Source organism: Schistocerca americana, chromosome 3, assembly GCF_021461395.2.
Source record: "Schistocerca americana isolate TAMUIC-IGC-003095 chromosome 3, iqSchAmer2.1, whole genome shotgun sequence".
NCBI lineage: Eukaryota > Metazoa > Arthropoda > Insecta > Orthoptera > Acrididae > Schistocerca > Schistocerca americana.
This window is the reverse complement of record NC_060121.1, coordinates 975,554,833-975,567,208: the sequence shown is the minus strand read 5'-3', so window position 1 is coordinate 975,567,208 and position 12,376 is coordinate 975,554,833. Positions and strand designations below refer to the sequence as shown.

The following is a 12,376-nucleotide window of genomic DNA, read 5'->3' as shown; positions in this document are numbered from 1 at the left end:
TTGCATCATTTAAGTATAGATATAGATGTATTCACAGACTATATTCATTTCTCATCTCTGTAACAAACATTTCAGTATCATAAAAAATGTACTCAAATAACAATGAAACATTTAAAAATTAACCTCACAAACTCAGACAGCAAAACACGGACAGAAAATTCATTCCTGTGTGTCTTAGCAATTACTTTTCTGTAATGAGACAAAGTGAAGCACGACTTAAGATGTCACAATATACTATACATACAGAAAGTCATGTAGAAAGAATTATTTAGAAACTGATGGTGCAGACACAACAACAAACATATGTATTAATGATAATAGACTAAGAGCTGCCTTTAAAAACACACACAAAAAGTTCTGGATTAAAATGTTTTAATCGCTATACTGATGACCTAAGCATCACACAAAGGCACATTCTCTCACTGAACACCAGTCCTAAGTGAGTGGGCAGTGTGGTCTGTGCAGAGATTTATGAGGAAAATCTCGCCACACAACTTAATATACCTCCATCAAGATCATTAAGTCTTGGAATAACAGAAAAATCTATCCACTGCTAGGAGTAATCTGTCTCAACAGCTAACTACACACCTGTGAGATAGAGTTTGGTCTAGAACAAATGGAACCAAGCATAAATAAAAGTTTTAACTGTCAGATACAAATTAATTTTATCCACTGTGAATTGGGCATTACACATCAATTCTCAGGGAGAAGAGTCATTATCTTCATAAGATCACCTCCAAAAGGGTGAATGTTAGCAGCATTAAGCAATATATTGTCACTACATTTCATTTGGCAAGCATTCAATCTGAAACAACATTGTATGTGGTGCCATACACACATAGTTTACAGTTACCATAATTTAACAAAATTCCTGTACTGTGTGGCTGCTACAGACACAATAACTACAAGCATAAAATGAAAATGCTTGACATGAATAAAACTGGGTGACAGAATGAAACACATATTATAGGGGAGATGCTGAGTCACAGATAGGCACAACAAAAAGACTGTCACAAATAGCTTTCAGCCAGTAAGGCCTTTGTACACACACACACACACACACACACACACACACACACACACACACACACACACGTCTGCAGTCTCAGGCAAGAGAAACCACACTGCAAGCAGCAGCACCAGTGCATGATGGGAGTGGCAACTGGGTGGGAGTAAGGAGAAGCCTGGGGAGGGGAGGAGGAGGGATAGTAGGGTAGGGATGGCAGACAGTGCTGCAGGTTAGACCAAGGACAGTAGAGAGGTCAGGGGGTGGGGGTAGTGGAAAAGGAGAGAAGCAAGAAGACTGGGTGCAATGGTGGAATGAGGGTTGTATAATGCTGCAATGTGAACAGAGAAGGGACTGGATGAGAGAGGACAATGACTAACGAAGGTTGAGGCCAGGAGGGTTATGAAATCATTAGATTATATTGCAGGGAAAGTTTCCACCTGTGCAATTCAGAAAAGGTAGTGCTGGTGGGAAGGATCCAAACGGCACAGGCTATGAAGCAATCATTGAAATGAAGGACATCATGTTTGGCAGCCTGCTCAGCAACAGGGTGGTCCACTTGTTTCATTGCCCAGTTTGTCGGCTGCCATTGATGCAGACAGATAGCTTGTTGGTTTGTCATGTTCACATAGAATGCACCACAGTGGTTGCAGCTTAGCTTGTAGATCACATGACTGGTTTCACAGGTAGCCCTGCCTTTGGTGGGGTAGGTAATTTTGTGACCTGACTGGAGTAGGTGGTGGTGAGAGGATGTATGGGGCAGGTCTTGCATCTAGGTCTGTTGCAGAGGTATGAGCCATGAGGTAAGGGGTTGGGAGCAGGGGTTCTGTAAGGATGAAGAAGTATATTGTGTAGGTTTGATGGACAGCGAAATACAACTGTGGGAGAGTTGGGAAGGATAGTGGGCAGGCTATTTCTCATTTCAGGGCATAATGAGAGTTAGTCAAAACCCTGGCGAAGAATGCAATTCAGTTGCTCCAGTCCTGGGTGGTACTGTGTTACAAGGGTAATGTTCCTCTGTGGCTGGAAGGTGGAACTTTGAGAGGTGGTGGGAGACTGGAAAGATAAGGCATGGGAGATCTGTTTTTGTACAAGGTTGGGAGGATAATTGTGGCCTGTGAAGGCTTCAGCAAGACTTTCGGTATATTTTGAGAGGGACCGTTCATCACTGCAAATGTGAAGACCATGGATGGCAAGGCTGTAAGGAAGGGATGTCTTGGTATGGAACGTGTAGCAGCTGTCAAAGTGAAGGTATTGCTGATTGTTAGTAGGTCTGATATGTACGGAGGTACTGAGGTAGCCATCTTTGAGGTGGAGGTCAACATCTAGGAAGGTGGCTTGTTGGGTTGAGTAGAACCATTGAAGCAAGCAAATGGGGGTGAAGTAGTAGTTGTTCTGGAGGAATGTGGATAGGGTGTCCTCAGCCTCAATACAGATTGCAAAGATGTCATCACTGAATCTGAACCATGTGAGGCATTTAGGATTCTGTGTTTACGAAGGATTCCTCTAGATGGCAAATGAACAGGTCAGAAACTCAACCATCCAGGACGTCCCATTGTCGCCAATTACTGTGCCCCCACAGAGAATCTCTGCTCCCGTAGACCAACACCTTTATTTATTTATTTAATTAATTACATGTCAAGTAAGACCAAATTGAGGATCAAATCTCCAAGACCATGGAACAAGTCAAAACATGAAATTACAGCATAAAAGTAATAACGGATAAATGTAATTTGTTTATAAACCCAAAGAAAGCCCATAAGTTTAAGTAAGCGCAATCAACAATACAACAAGAATCAGCTTAATTTTTTAAGAAACTTCTCGACAGAATAGAAGGAGTGGCCCACGAGGAAACTCTTCAGTTTCAATTTGAATGCACATGGATTATTGCTAAGATTTTTTAATTCGAGTGGTAGCTTATTGAAAATGGATGCAGCAGTATACTGCACACATTTCTGCACAAGACTTAAGGAAGTCCGATCCAAATGCAGTTTTGATTTCTGCAGAGTATTAACCGAGTGAAAGCTGCTTAATCTTGGGAATAAGCTAATATTGTTAACAATAAATGACAGTAAGGAATATATACAAGGTGTTTGGGGAGGAAAGGTCAATATTTTAAACAGTGATAGTGTAACTAATTCTGAACAAAAAATGTTACATGAACATAGGTCCGCAAATGCTTCGTTAGGGAGGTATGGGTATTGAAAGGAACCTTAATTCTGCAAAACTTATGTGCAAAACATGAATGTATATGCAATACAACTGGACTGTAATGTGATTTTCTTGGAAACAATGCATGGATACATGCCATGTTACACTATGCAACCTACCGCGAATTATGATCATATGACATATGTAGTACAATCACCTGTTGTTTGCCCAATTGTGCCATGGAAGCCGCATTGTGTAGTGCAACAGCGACGGATCGGTTAGCTGTATAGTGTATAGTATTAAGTGTTTGTACAAGCACTGCGAACAATGCCTCATGTCTACAGTGATGATGAATGCACAGATATGGTGTATGTTTATGGCTTCTGCTACAGTAGTCTACCACTGCAAGAGAAGAATACCACAGGCATTTTCCGACTTGACGATTACCAGATCGCAGGGTGTTTACCAAAGTGTTTCTCACTTTGCGTGCAACAGGCTCTCTTCCAAGTAGACATTTTTCGCCCGAGCATGGATAGAAATTTCAAAGTTCGTTTTGCGATAAATATTTGGTGTGGCATGATTGGTAACCTTTTGACAGGTCCATTTATTATCAATCAGCGATTGACAGGAGAGAGGTACCTACATTTTTTGGAAACCCCACATGTTACCTTACGTGTGACGGACCATCTCAACCGCACCTACCCTAATCGCTAGATTGGTCGTGGCGGTGCTATTAACTGGCCTCCAAGATCACCTGACCTTATACCTCTAGAGTTCTGTTTATGGGGTTGTATGAAACCATAGGTGCGCAAAGTGAAGGTAAATACACTAGATGAACTGCTTTGTCGCATCATGGACACTGTTGAATTGATTAGGAACCAACCCCAGGCAACTGAATAAACAACACAACATGTTATCACTAGAGTGCAAAAGTGCATTGATGTTCCTGGTGGGATATTCGAACCTTTTCTATGAACAGTACAACATCTGTAACGTAAGTGTTAAAGCCGTTTGTTAAACACGTGGTACGTCTTTTTCAACTGAATATATGTAACATGAATGTTATAATGCATTATGTCCTAAATGCAAAGTAAATAAACATTATGTAAAATGTGTAACATAACTGTACTTCTCTATAACTTTGTTTCCAAGAAAATCACGTTACGGTCCAGTTGTATTGTGTATACGTTCATGTTGTGCACATCAATTTTGCAGAATTACAGTTCCTTTCAATACCCATACCTTCCCAACGAAGCATTTGTGGACCTACGTTCATATAAATTTTTTTTTTTTTTCCCCAGAATTACTTACACTATCATTGTGTAAAATATTGATCTTTCCTCCCCAAACATCCAGTATATTGGGAGGTCAATGTCAAAATAAGCAGACTCGTGAACAGGGGTCGACATGAGGTTCGCGAACTTATACCACTTATTGCCTGAACCACCCACTTCTGAGGCAAAAATATCCTTTTAGAACGGGAAGAGTTACCCCAAAATATAATACCATATGACATAAGCGAATGAAAATAAGCAAATTAGACCAATTTTCATGTCGAATGATCACTCACTTCAGATACCGTTCAAATAGTAAAAAAAAGCAGCATTAAGTCTTTGGGCAATATCCTGAACGTGGGCTTTCCACGACAGCTTACTATCTATCTGAACATCTATAAATTTGAACTGTTCAGTTCCACTAGTCATATGCCCATTCTGTGAAATTAAAACCTCAGGTTTTGTTGAACTGTGAGTTAGAAACTGTAAAATCTGAGTCTTCTGTGATTTAGCGTTAGCTTATTTTCTAAAAGCCATGAACTTAGGTCATGAACTGCACTATTTGAAACTGAGCAAATATTGCACACAACATCCTTTACTATCAAGCTAGTGTCGTCATCAAACACAGAAATTTTAGAGTTACCCATAATACTACAGGGCATATCATTTATACAAATAAGGAACAGGTGTGCCTCCCCCCCCTTGACCGAACCCCGCTCATATCCTGCATCACAGCCATTCTCAACATTGTGAATAATGACCTCTTGCTGTCTGTTCTTAAAGTAATAGGTGAACCAACTGTGAGCTACTCCTTGTATTACGTAATGGTCTGCAGCAATATTGTAAGATCAACACAATCAAATGCCTTAGTTAAATCCAAAAATATGTCTAGCATTCGAAACCTTTTGTTTAACCCATCCAGTACCTCACAGAGTAAGGAGAATATAGCATTTTCAGTTGTTAAACGACTTCTAAAGCCAAACTGTACATTTGATAGCAAATCGTGTGATATAAAATGATCAATTATCCTTACATACACAGCCTTTTCAACAACTTTAACAAACACTGATAGCATAGAAATACGTCTAAAATTATCTACATTCCCTTTCTCCCTTTTTATAAAGTGGTTTTACTACTGAGTACTTTAATCGTTCAGGAAACTGACCATTCCTAAAGGAATTACAAATATGGCAAAATACAGGGCTAACAAGAGCAGCACAGTACTTGAATAATCTGATAGGCACTCCAACATAACCATGAGAGTCCTTAGTCTTCAACGAGTTAATTATTGACTCAATCTCCCTCTTGCCTGTATCACACATGAGTATTCCAGTCATCAATCTCAGAAAGGCATTTGCCAAGAAAGTTATATGATTCCCTGTAGGAACTAAATTTTTATTCAATTTACCAGCAATGCTTAGAAAATGATTGATAAATACTGTACATACATATAAAGCAGAAAGGTGGAAGAAGTATATAGTGTCTATAAAAGGGCGACGTACTTCAGGGCAATGTTATAGAAAGGGAAGATGAAGTAGATGAAGATGAAATGGGAGATATGACACTACGTGAAGAGTTTGATAGAGCACTGAAAGACCTAAGTCGAAACAAGGCCCTGGGAATAGACAACATTCCATTAGAACTACCGATAGCCTTGGGAGAGCCAGTCCTGACAAAACTCTACCATCTGGTGAGCAAAATGTATGAGACAGGTGAAATACCCTCAGACTTCAAGAAGAATATAATAATTCCAATCCCAAAGAAAGCAGGCATTGACAGCTGTGAAAATTACTGAACTATAAGTCTAATAAGTCACGGCTGCAAAATACTAACGCGAATTCTTTACAGACGAATGGAAAAACTGGTAGAAGCCGACCTCGGGGAAGAACAGTTTGGATTCAGAAGAAATAGGGGAACACATGAGGCAATACTGACCCTGCGACTTATCTTAGAAGCTAGATTAAGTAAAGGCAAACTTACGTTTCTAGCATTTGTAGACTTAGAGAAAGCATTTGACAATGTTGACTGGAATACTCTCTTTCAAATTCTGAAGGTGGCAGGGCTAAAATACAGGGAGCGAAAGGCTATTCACAATTTGTACAGAAAGCAGATGGCACTTATAAGAGTCGAGGGGCACGAAAGGAAGCAGCAGTTAGGAAGGGAGTGAGACAGGCTTGTAGCCTCTCCCCGATGTTATTCAATCTGTATATTGAGCAAGCAGTAAAGGAAACAAAAGAAAAATTTGGAGTCGGTATTACAGCCCATGGAGAAGAAATAAAAACTTTTGAGGTTCGCCGATGACATTGTAATTCTGTCAGAGGCAGCAAAGGACTTGGAAGAGCAGTTGAACGGAATGGACAGTGTCTTGAAAGAAGGATATAAGATGAACATCAACAAAAGCAAAACGAGGATAATGGAATGTAGTCAAATTAAGTCGGGTGATGCTGAGGGAATTAGATTAGGAAATGAGACACTTAAAGTAGTAAAGGAGTTTGGCTATTTGGGGAGCAAAATAACTGATGATGGTCAAAGTAGAGAGGACATAAAATGTAGACTGGCAATGGCAAGGAAAGGGTTTCTGAAGAAGACAGATTTGTTAACATCGAGTATAGATTTAAGTGTCAGGAAGTCGTTTCTGAAAGTATTTGTTTGGAGTGTAGCCATGTATGGCAGTGAAACATGGACGATAAATAGTTTGGACAAGAAGAGAATAGAAGCTTTCGAAATGTGGTGCTACAGAAGAATGCTGAAGATTAGATGGGTAGATCACGTAACTAATGAGGAGGTATTGAATAGGATTGGGGAGAAGAGGAGTTTGTGGCACAACTTGACTAGAAGAAGGGATCGGTTGGTAGGACACGTTCTGAGGCATCAACGGGATCACCAATTTAGCACTGGAGGGCAGCGTGGAGGGTAAAAATCGTAGAGGGAGACCAAGAGATGAATACACTAACCAGATTCAGAAGGATGTAGGCTGCAACACGTACTGGGAGATGAAGAAGCTTGCACAGGATAGAGTAGCATGGACAGCTGCATCAAACCAGTCTCAGGACTGAAGAGAACAACAACAACAACATATCTGATTTATCAGTAACAGAAATATTTTTACTGCAAACTGACTTTGTATCGTCTACCTTGTGCTGCTGACCAGACACTTCCTTCATAACTGACCATATGGTTTTAATTTTATCCTGTGGATTAACTATTCTATTTGCGTACCACATACTCTTTGCCTTCCTAATAACATTTTTAAGCACCTTACACTATTGTTTGTAATGGGCTACTGTAGCTTGATTGTGATTACTTCTAACATTTTGATGTAATTCCTACTTTGTTCTACATGATATCCTTATCCCACTAGTAGCCACCCGGGCTGCCTATTACTGCTAGTACCCCATTTAGAACATTCTAATCGAAAGCAATTATCAACGAGCATGAGAAATGTGTTAAGGAAAGCATTATATTTATCATCTATGTTATCAGCACTATAAACATCCTGCCACTCTTGCTCCTTGACAAGGTTTAAAACACTCTCTATTGGTGTTGCATTACCTTTTCTACATAATTTGTAATTAAATGTGACATTTGTTTGAGTACCAAAGCCTTTTAGTGTTAAAATTTGTGCATAATGGTCTGAGAGGCCATTCACCCTTCTACTAATAGAATACCCGTCTAGTAATGAAGAATGAATAAAAATATTGTCTATGGCTGTGCTACTGTTCCCCTGCAGCCCAGTTGGAAAACAACACTCTGCATCAGACCATATGAGATCTACCAACATCTTTTTCCTGCACCATCATATACAAAATTTATACCATTGTCACCACATATAATTAATTTCTGGTACTTCCCACAAAGTGAATCAAGAACCCTCTCTAGCTTGAGCAGAAATGCTCTTTAGTCAGAGTTGGGGGACCTATAAAAGAACAACAATTAGAAGTTTAGTTTCACTAAATTCAACTGCCCCTGCACAACATTAAAATATCTGTTCAGTGCAGTGTCGTGCCGTGGAATACTGTTTTTTACGTACATAGTCACTCCCCCGCCCCGCAAGGAACTCCTTGAAAACCCTTCAACCTATTACCGGGAACCTACACTCCTATATAAAAGATACCAACCATTTCCTCCACCAATTCTCCACAGTTCCTGTCCCTTTGCCGCACGGTGCCCTGCTCGTCACCATTGATGTCACCTCCCTTTACACCAACATCCCTGATGCCCATGGCCTTACCGTTAGTGAACACAACATTTCTGAACGCCTGACAGATTCCCAATCAACAACCTCCTTCCTAGTCGCCATGATCAACTATATCCTCACCCTCAATTACTACTTCTTTGATGGCATTACCCACAAACAAATCCACAGTACAGCTATGGGCACCTGCATGGCACCATCCTGTACCAACCTATTCATGGGCCATCTAGAGGAGTCCTTCCTGAACACCCAGAATCCCAAACCCCTGAACTGGTTCAGATTCAATGATCACATCTTTGTAATCTGGATCGAGGGTAAGGACAACCTACCCACATTTCTCAAGAACCTCAACAAACTTCTCCCCGATTTTCTTCATTGGTCCTACTCAAACCAACAAGCCACCTTCCTAGATGTTGAGCTCCACCTCAAAGGTGACTGCATCAGTACCTCTGTCCATATCAAACCTGCTAACATCAGCAACACCTCCACTTCGACAGCCACCACCCATTCCATAGCAAGAAGCCCTTCCATACAGCCGAGCCACACGTGGTCTTCCCATCTGGAGTAACGAGCAGTACCTCTCGAAATAACCTGAGGGTCTTACTGAAGCCTTCACAGACCGTAATTATCCTCCCAACCATGCACAAAAACAAATCTCCCATGCCTTTTCTTTCCAGTCTCCCACCATCTCCCAAAGTCCCACCTTCCGGCCACAGAGGAGCATTCCCCCTTGTAACGCAGTACCACCCAAGACTGGAGCAACTGAATTGCTTTCTCTGCCAGGGGTTTGACTAACTCTCATCATGCCCTGAAATGAGAAATACCTTGCCCACTATAATTCCCAACTCTCCCACAGTTGTATTCTGCCGTCCAACGAACCTACACAATATACTCGTCCATGCCTACACAACCCCTGCTCCCAACCCCTTACTTTATGGCTCATACCCCTGTAATAGACCTACAAGCAAGACCTGTCCTATACACCCTCCCACCACCACCTTCTCCAGTCCAGTCACAAACACCACCTATCCTGTCAAAGGCAGGGCTACCTGTGAAACCAGCCATGTGATCTACAAGTTAAGCTGCAACCACGGTGCTGAATTCCATGGGGACATGACAACCAACTAGCTGTCTGTCCGCATGAATGAAGATCGACATACTACGGCCAAGAAAAAAGTGGATCAACCTGTTGCTGAGCAGGCTGCCAAAGAACCTTCATTTCAATGACTGCTTCATAGCTTGTAGGATTGTAAGCTAAGTGAAATTATGACAGGTTAAAATTAAATGATTGTTTGCAGAACCATTGGTTGCTTTGTCCTTCCTCCCACCTGCTTAGATGTGATAAGGTTCTTTTGAGCAGTTATCAGACAGCGCCAGACAACAGGCTGTACTGCGCATGCGCAGCTACGATGACGTCGGCAGCACGTGCTTGGTGCTTGCTCTGCTCATATGCTTTTCGTCGCATTTCTGGTGGAATTTCGTGCGTGGTGGGGCATCACGTGACCATGTGCAGCCCTGCGGTATGTTGTTGAGATGACATACAGAGTTGTACTTAGAGCAATTGTTTCATCGTATCCCACCCAGATAAAGGATGCAAATAAGGAAGCAGAACTTGGCAAAATATTTCAAAATTAGACTCCACAGCTCAAAGTACCATAAAATTTTGCTATGGGATGACTTTGACAGAATTTTTTTTAATTCATACTCTGCAATATTGTTACGTAGCATTTCCAAGAGGTTTACATCTACACAGCACTGCAAAAAGCTAGTAGGATGGAATACAAATTTCTTGCAAAAAAAAAAAAAATTGTGTAGCTTACACAGGAATAAAGGACAATAAATTTCATGGCTATTTCAAAATGTGTAAAAAATTCCTTTGTTTGCTGGTCTACCATCGGGCGCCTCCCCAGGTGCCGGATAGGGGAATGCTCACCAGATATGGTGGGTACCGGGAAAATAAAATACCCGGGGTGGACCAAAACTAGCAACTGCTGCCTTGTAGTATGATATTGGCTTATCAAAGGCTAAAGGAAGAAAACCTTGAGTAAAAATTACCTGGTCCTCCGGGTTGGGGGTTGTGCAGTGGGCTAGCTCCTCACTCACATAAAAACATAAAAATGCTAAAAAGCCTAATAATATGCCTCGGAAAAATTGGAACTTTGGACGACGAACTGGCGATGAGAAACGGAAAATTATGTTTGGATGCTGGAATGTGCAAGGTATTTCCACTAAAATAAATTTACTACCTGCAGAACTTGACATGTTCAATATGGATGTTGTCGTACTCTCTGAAACAAAGAAGAAAGGCCAAGGAGAAGAAGAACTGGATAATTATCTACATATCTGGAGTGGGGTATCAAAAGCAGTATAGCAGGAGTCTCCATTATGATAAAGAAATCATGGAAAGAAAGAATCACAAATTGGACATTCATCAATCAACGTATTATAACTGTTGAAATGACATTATTTGCTAGGGAAGTTGTGATTACTGGCGTATATGCACCCACGAACGACGCAAAAGATAAGGAGAAAGATAAATTTTGGAACACCCTCAAGGAGACTATTGAAAAAATCCCAAGAAGAAAGGAACTGATTATCATGGGAGATCTGAATGGAAGGGTAGGAATTAGAGAATCTTGTAGAATAGTAGGAAAACATGGAGAGGACGAATATAATGACAATGGGGAACGATTGATTGCAATTTGTGAACAATTTGATCTAAAAATTACCAACACATTTTTGAAACATAAGGACATTCATAAATATACTTGGCAACAGAACACCAAAGAACTTCGTTCTATAATAGATTATATTATCATTAGGCAAACAAGTAGTTTCAAAGCAGTAGACGTCAGATCTTTTAGAGGAGCCCAGTGTGGATCAGATCACTATCTAGTTAAAATGAAGTCTTTCTGGCCATGGAAGAATGCAAGGAGTGATACAAGTAACATAAATAAAACGAACCAGACTGAGAAAGATGAAAATTTACCTTTTAATAGTGACAGCCTACAATACGAAAGTATCAGAACACTCTTTGCGGCCAGGATGGAAAGGAAACTGGTTGAATCATTTGAAGGAAGTACAGAGGAAATATATGATTATATAAAAGCTAATGTGAAAATCATAGCAACAGAGGTGATGGGTAAAAAAGATAGCAACCACAACCGTGCAGCAGAGTGGTGGTCAGAGGAACTAGAGGTCCTCGTTAGAGAAAAACGAAATGCGTTCCTTCAGTGGTTGAATGATAAATCAGAAGAAACAAGATCAATATACAAGGAAAAGAAGAATGAAGTTATGAAAAAAATAAGGATGGCAAAAAATTAAGCATGGGAAAGAACATGTGCCAAGGTGAATAGCAAATTAGGATTTGGGAGAGCAAAAGAAGCATGGTCAGTATTGAAAGGGCTTCGGCAGGATACAAAAAGCAAAACTAATCTCCAACTGATAACACAAAAGGAATGGGAAGAATATTTCCAAAAATTATTAAATGAGGACAGAGAAGAATATCTAGAATAAGGAACAGGGGAAGATAAAGGACGTGAAGATGATGAGATCCAGATTGTAGAAAGTGAAGTACTTCAGGTGTTGAGAACAGGAAAGAATGGTAAATCACCGGGACCAGGCAATATCAATCTGGAGTGTCTGAAATATGGTGGTGACAAAATTGTGAAACTGATAACACAGCTCTTCAACAAAATGATACCTGGAGATTCAATACCCAACTAGATGAAGCTAGGTTACATTAATGCA

At 40.5% G+C, this 12,376-nt stretch overlaps 1 protein-coding gene across 2 annotated transcripts in view; it reads right to left on the bottom strand.

Annotated features, from left to right (window-relative positions):
• The window catches only part of LOC124605126 (vesicular integral-membrane protein VIP36), an 86,794-nt gene that overhangs the window by 54,617 nt on the left and 19,801 nt on the right, over window positions 1–12,376 (bottom strand). The gene's annotated exons all lie outside the window — the stretch shown is intronic.